This window comes from Oncorhynchus nerka, unplaced genomic scaffold (assembly GCF_034236695.1).
Source record: "Oncorhynchus nerka isolate Pitt River unplaced genomic scaffold, Oner_Uvic_2.0 unplaced_scaffold_1134, whole genome shotgun sequence".
NCBI lineage: Eukaryota > Metazoa > Chordata > Actinopteri > Salmoniformes > Salmonidae > Oncorhynchus > Oncorhynchus nerka.
Window position 1 is genome coordinate 141,669 of NW_027040193.1, and position 7,943 is coordinate 149,611.

The 7,943-nt window shown below is 42.2% G+C and overlaps 1 protein-coding gene across 1 annotated transcript in view; it reads left to right on the forward strand.

Annotated features, from left to right (window-relative positions):
- LOC135570067 (A-kinase anchor protein 13-like) overlaps window positions 1-2,327 on the forward strand; it is a 93,401-nt gene extending 91,074 nt beyond the window's left edge. The window contains exon 13 of the mRNA XM_065016133.1: window positions 3-2,327. The gene's annotated coding sequence lies outside the window, so the exon portion shown is untranslated. The remainder of the gene's footprint in view (window positions 1-2) is intronic.
- Window positions 2,328-7,943: the final 5,616 nt, after the last annotated feature.

The window sequence follows — 7,943 nt, forward strand, 5'->3', positions numbered from 1 at the left end:
AGGTTAATAAAGACTGTCTACAACAATAAGGAAACTGTTTCTATGTTAGATACTGTAGGTTAATAAAGATTGTCTATAACAATAAGGAAACTGTTTCTATGTTAGATACTGTAGGTTAATAAAGACTGTCTACAACAATAAGGAAACTGTTTCTATGTTAGATACTGAAGGTTAAAGATTGTCTATAACAATAAGGAAACTGTTTCTATGCTAGATACTGTAGGTTAAAGACTGTCTATAACAATAAGGAAACTGTTTCTATGTTAGATACTGTAGGTTAATAAAGACCGTCTATAACAATAAGGAAACTGTTTCTATGTTAGATACTGTGCTCCTGATGTGCTTGGCATGTTGCAATAATCTCAATACATTTGACATGTGATGCTATTGATCACATGAATCATCTTTTCTTTTGCATGTCCAAGATCGATAATCAATATGTTGTTTATACAGATCAGTCTACACAATATTGATACTATATAGTCCCATAAGAACTGGAGAAAACTCAAAGACTGATGTCAGTTGATCGTTGTTGTGGTTCAATGTTTAAGAGCCACTTGTTCCTAATAGCTGAAGAACCAGAGAACACATATGGAATCATGTTGTAACCAAAAATACGTTAAACAAATCCAAATATATTTTATATTTCAGATTCTTAAAAGTAGCCACCCGTTGCCTTGATGACAGCTTTGCACACTCTTGGCCTTCTCTCAACCAACTTTCATGAGGTAGTCACCTGGATTTTCAAAAAATTAATAGGTGTGCCTTGATTAAAGTACATTTGTGGAATTTCTTTCCTTCTTAGGAATGGTATACAGAAGATAGCCCTATTTGGTAAATGACCAAGTCCATATTATGGAAAGATCAGCTCAAATAAGCAAAGAGAAACGACAGCCCATCATTACTTTAAGACATGAAGGTCAGTCCGTACAGAAAATGTCAAGAACTTTGAAAGTGCAGTGACAAAAACCATCAAGTGCTCTGATGAAACTGCCTCATGAGGACAACTACAAGCTACAAGAAAGGAAGACCCAGAGTTTCCTCTGCTGCAGAGGATAAGTACATTAGAGTTCGCTGGCTCTCATGAGGACCGCTACAAGAAAGGAAGACCCAGAGCTTCCTCTGCTGCAGAGGATAAGTACATTAGAGGTCGCTGTACCTCAGATTGCAGCCTAAATAAATGCTTCACAGAGTTCAAGTAAGAGACACATCTCAGCATCAACTGTTCAGAGGAGACTATTTGAATCAGGCCTTCGTGGTTGAATTGATGCAAAGAAACCACTACTAAAGGACACCAATAGGAAGAAGAGATTGCTGGGCCAAGAAACACGAGCAATGGACATTAGACCGCTGGAAATCTGTCCTTTGGTCTGATGAGTCCAAATTTGAAATGTTTGGTTCCAACCGCCATGTCTTCGTGAGATGCAGAGTAGGTGAACGGATGATCTCCAAATGTGTGGTTTCCACTGTGAAGCATGGAGGAGGAGGTGTGATGGTGCTTTGCTGGTGACACTGTCTGTGATTTATTTAGAATTCAAGGCACACTTAACCAGCATGACTACCTCAGCATTCTGCAGCAATACGCCATCCCATCTGGTTTGCGCTTAGCGGGACTATCATTTGTCTATCAACAGGACAATGACCCAAAACACACCTCCAGGCTGTGTAAGGGATATTTGACCAAGAAGGAGAGTGATGGAGTGCTACATCAGATCACCTGACCTCAACCCAATTGAGATGGTTTGGGATGAGTTGGGCCGCAGAGTGATGGAAAAGCCGCCAACAAGTGCTCAGCATATGTGGGAACTCCTTCAAGACTGTTGGAAAAGCATTCCAGGTGAAGCTGGTTGAGAGAATGCCAAGAGTGTGCAAAGCTGTCATCAAGGCAAAGGGTGGCTACTTTGAAGAATCTCAAATATATTTGTTGTTTGTTTAAAACTTCTTAGGGCTGAAATCCCGTTAACGGGGTCGATATGACAACAGCCAGTGAAAGTGCAGGGCGCCAAATTCAAAACAACAGAAATCTCATAATTAAAATTCCTCAAACATATAAGTATTTTATACCATTTTAAAGGTAATCGTGTTGTTAATCCCACCAGTGTCCGATTTCAAATAGGCTTTACAGCGAAAGCACCGCAAACTATTATGTTAGGACAATCTATTATGTTGAAGAATCTAAAATATGAAATACATTTTAAATATATTTTAATTTGTTTAACACTTTTTTGGTCACTACATGATTCCATATGTGTTATGTCATATTTTTCATGTCTTCATTATTATTCTACAATGTAGAAAATAGTAAAAAATAAAAACCCTTGAATGAGTAGGTGTGTCCAAATTTTTGACTGGTAATGTATATAAATCCCCAACAGGTCCAATCATGACGTCCGTCAGAATGGGGAATGCAAACAATTGTGCTAATGGATGCTAAAATGAATCATTGTCACCTGACAGTATATTTGACTTGTTAACATTTCTCAGGGCTGCTCTGTCCGTCTGTCCGTCCGTGGATTTTATTTCATGTGGGTTCATTGTCCCCTCCCCTCCTGTAGGGTTCAACCAGTCCCTTTCCTCCTCCTGTAGGGTGCAACCAGTCCCCTCCCTCCTCCTGTAGGGTGCAACCAGTCCCCTCCCTCCTCCTGTAGGGTTCAACCCCTCCTCCTGTGTCTGTGTGGTGAGGGTGCATCTTACCAGTCCCAGAGGGGGTCCCTCCTGGTGACAGGCAGAGGGGGTTGTGGGACATCTTAACACATTATTCAGTGTCTGTCTTAACACATTATTCAGTGTCTGTGACAGGCAGTGTCTGTGTGTTTGGTGAGGGGGGGTTGTGGGACATCTTAACACATTATTCAGTGTGTGTGTGGTGACAGGCAGACATCTTAACACATTATTCAGTGTCTGTGTGTGGTGACAGGCAGAGGGGTTGTGGGACATCTTAACACATTATTCAGTGTCTGTGTGGTGGTGACAGGCAGAGGGGTGTGGGACATCTTAACACATTATTCACAGGCAGAGGGGTTGTACATCTTAACAGTGTGTCTGTGTGGTGACAGGCAGAGGGGGTTGTGGGACATCTTAACACATTATTCAGTGTGTGGTGTGTGGTGACAGGCAGAGGGGTTGTGGGACATCTTAACACATTATTCAGTGTGTGTGTGTGTGGTGACAGGCAGAGGGGGTTGTGGGACATCTTAACACATTATTCAGTGTCTGTGTGTGGTGACAGGCAGAGGGGTTGTGGGACATCTTAACAGTGTCTGTGTGGTGACAGGCAGAGGGGGTTGTGGGACATCTTAACACATTATTCAGTGTACAGGCAGAGGGGTTGTGGGACATCTTAACACATTATTCAGTGTCTGTGTGGTGACAGGCAGAGGGGGTTGTGGGACATCTTAACACATTATTCAGTGTCTGTGTGTGGTGACAGGCAGAGGGGTTGTGGGACATCTTAACACATTATTCAGTGTCTGTGTGGTGACAGGCAGAGGGGGTTGTGGGACATCTTAACACATTATTCACAGTGTCTTAACACATTATTCAGTGTGGTGGTGACAGGCAGAGGGGTTGTGGGACATCTTAACACATTATTCAGTGTCTGTGTGGTGACAGACAGAGGGGTTGTGGGACATCTTAACACATTATTCAGTGTCTGTGTGTGGTGACAGGCAGAGGGGGTTGTGGGACATCTTAACACATTATTCAGTGTCTGTGTGGTGACAGGCAGAGGGGGTTGTGGGACATCTTAACACATTATTCAGTGTCTGTGTGTGGTGACAGGCAGAGGGGGTTGTGGGACATCTTAACACATTATTCAGTGTCTGTGTGTGTGGTGACAGGCAGAGGGGGTTGTGGGACATCTTAACACATTATTCAGTGTCTGTGTGGTGACAGGCAGAGGGGGGTTGTGGGACATCTTAACACATTATTCAGTGTGTGTGTGGTGACAGGCAGAGGGGGTTGTGGGACATCTTAACACATTATTCAGTGTCTGTGTGTGGTGACAGGCAGTGTCTGTGTGTGGTGAGGGGGGTTGTGGGACATCTTAACACATTATTCAGTGTCTGTGTGGTGACAGGCAGAGGGGGTTGTGGGACATCTTAACACATTATTCAGGGGTTGTAGGAGTGTCTGTGTGGTGACAGACAGAGGGGTTGTGGGACATCTTAACACATTATTCAGTGTGTGGTGACAGGCAGAGGGGGTTGTGGGACATCTTAACACATTATTCAGTGTCTGTGTGGTGACAGGCAGAGGGGGTTGTGGGACATCTTAACACATTATTCAGTGTGTGTGTGTGGTGACAGGCAGAGGGGGTTGTGGGACATCTTAACACATTATTCAGTGTCTGTGTGTGGTGACAGAGAGGGTTGTGGACATCTTAACACATTATTCAGTGTGTGTGTGGTGACAGACATCTTAACACATTATTCAGGGGGGGGTTGTGGGACATCTTAACACATTATTCAGTGTGTGTGTGTCTGGTGACAGGCAGAGGGGGTTGTGGGACATCTTAACACATTATTCAGTGTGTGTTTGGTGATTGGTATTTGATTTTTTTTTCACCTCCTGAAGAAATATAATTTGGAGCACAGGAGGATGGTGTCACCTTAATTGGGGAGGACAGGCTCATGGTAATGGCTGGAGTGGTATTAAATACATCAAAACACAGAGTTTCTATGTGTTTGATTCCATTCGCTCTGTTCCAGCCATTATTTTGAGCCGTCCTCCCCTCCGCCAGCCTCCACTGATTTGGAGAAATCTCTCTTTTGGAGAGACTCCGCATTGTAAAAAGTATCTTTCTAGAGTCAATGAAGTTAACCCTCCCTATATGTGAGTCCCGAAGACAATAACCGATCACCTCTGTGATCGTAACTTTGATTAAAAAACACAAGTCAGAGATGATGTAGTTAGTCCATTTATAGCCATCGTGTTGGAAAAGGAACTTAAAGAATCCAAGGAAAGATAAATTAACATACAGACATGTACATTATGTACATTCACTTCAATTCAAATAGAATTGTACTTTGTTGGCTGTTGATTGGTGAGATTCTCCCTTCCTCCAGTTCATTGGACAGAAATGAGGGAGCCTCATTAGCATGAGAACTCTGACGCAGCCAATTGGAGAGCAGTAAGGCTTTCATCATCAAGTCCCTGCCAATAGTTTGACAGTGTCAGTTTCTCCCCGCAAAAAGGGGTGTGTCCTTCGCAACAGACATGGCAGACTGACATCTCCAAATGAAACGTAAATATATTAAAGGTATGTAATATATAAATATATACTAATGAAAAGGAAACACAGGAACGTTTCATCTTCTGTCGTGCGACACGATCACTGTACCTTAAAGACATGATCACCGTACCTTAAAGACCTGATCACCGTACCTTAAAGACATGATCACCGTACCTTAAAGACCTGATCACCGTACCTTAAAGACATGATCACCGTACCTTAAAGACATGATACCTTAAAGACATGTTACCTTAAAGACATGATCACCGTACCTTAAAGACATGTTACCATAAAGACCTGATCACCGTACCTTAAAGACCTGATCACCGTACCTTAAAGACCTGATCACCGTACCTTAAAGACATGATCACCTTACCTTAAAGACATGATCACCGTACCTTAAAGACATGATACCTTAAAGACATGATCACCGTACCTTAAAGACATGATCACCGTACCTTAAAGACATGATACCTTAAAGACATGATCACCGTACCTTAAAGACATGATCACCGTACCTTAAAGACATGATCACCGTACCTTAAAGACATGATACCTTAAAGACATGATCGCCGTACCTGAAAGACCTGATACCTTAAAGACATGATCACCGTACCTTAAAGACATGATCACCGTACCTTAAAGACATGATCACCGTACCTTAAAGACATGATACCTTAAAGACATGATCACCGTACCTTAAAGACATGATACCTTAAAGACATGATACCTTAAAGACATGATACCTTAAAGACATGATCACCGTACCTTAAAGACCTGATCACCGTACCTTAAAGACCTGATCACCTTAAAGACATGATACCTTAAAGACATGATCACCGTACCTTAAAGACATGATCACCGTACCTTAAAGACCTGATCACCGTACCTTAAAGACCTGATCACCGTACCTTAAAGACCTGATCACCGTACCTTAAAGACCTGATCACCGTACCTTAAAGACATGATCACCGTACCTTAAAGACATGATCACCGTACCTTAAAGACCTGATCACCGTACCTTAAAGACTGACTAAAAAGACTGATCACCGTACCTTAAAGACATGATCACCGTACCCTTAAAGACATGATCACCTACCTAAAGACATGATCACATGATACCTTAAAGACATGAGACATGATACCTTAAAGACATGATCACCGTACCTTAAAGACATGAGACATGATCACCGTACCTTAAAGACATGATCACATGATACCTTAAAGACATGATCACCTACCTTAAAGACATGATCACCGATACCTTAAAGACATGATGACCTTAAAGACATGATACCTTAAAGACATGATCACCGTACCTTAAAGACATGATCACATGATACCTTAAAGACATGATCCCAAAGACATGATACCTTAAAGACATGATCACCGTAAAAGACATGATCAAAGACATGATACCTTAAAGACATGATCACCGTACCTTAAAGACATGAGACATGATACCTTAAAGACATGATCACCCTACCTTAAAGACATGATCACCCTACCTTAAAGACATGATCACCGTACCTTAAAGACATGAGACATGATACCTTAAAGACCTGATCACCGTACCTTAAAGACATGATCACCGTACCTTAAAGACATGAGACATGATACCTTAAAGACATGATCACCCTACCTTAAAGACATGATCACCGTACCTTAAAGACATGATACCTTAAAGACATGATCGCCGTATCTTAAAGACATGATACCTTAAAGACATGATCACCCTACCTTAAAGACATGATCACCGTACCTTAAAGACATGAGACATGATACCTTAAAGACATGATCACCCTACCTTAAAGACATGATCGCCGTACCTTAAAGACATGATACCTTAAAGACATGATTTCCCTTCATTTACAGTATTTTTTGTGTGTTTTTCTTGCAGTGTTTTATAAACATCATCTTCATTGAATAACTATAGATCATATACAGTACATTCAGAAAGTATTCTGACCTCTTGACTTTTTCCACATTATGTTTCATTACAGCCTTACTCTAACATGGACACACACAATACCCCATAACGACAAAGCAAAATAATATTGTCATTTTTTATTGCAAATTTATACATTTAAAAAACAGGAAAATATCACATTTCCATTAGTTTTCAGACCCTTTACTCAGTACTTTGTTGATGCACCTTTGGCAGTGATCACAGCCTCGAGTCGTTTTGAGTAGGACGCTACAAGCTTGGTACACCTGTATTGGGGGTGTTTCTCCCATTCTTCTCTGCAGATCCCCTCAAGCTCCGTCAGATTGGATGGGGAGCGTCGCTGCACAGCTATTTTCAGGTCTCTCCAGAGATGTTGGATCGGGTTCAAGTCTGGGCTCTGGCTGGGCCACTAAAGGACATTCAGAGACTTGTCCCGAAGTCACTCCTGCATTGCTTTGGCTGTGTGCTTAGGGTCGTTGTCCTGTTGAAAGGTGAACCTTCACCTCAGTCTGAGGTCCTGAATGCTCTGGAGCAGGTTTTCATCAAGGATCTCTGTACTTTGCTCTGTTCATCTTTCTCTCGATCCTGACTAGTCTCCCAGTCCCTGCCACTGAAAAACATCCCCACAGCATGATGCTGCCACCACCATGCTTCACCGTTGTGATGCTACCACCACCATGCTTTACCGTAGTGATGCTGCCACCACCATGCTTCACCATAGTGATGCTGCCACCACCATGCTTCACCGTTGTGATGCTGCCA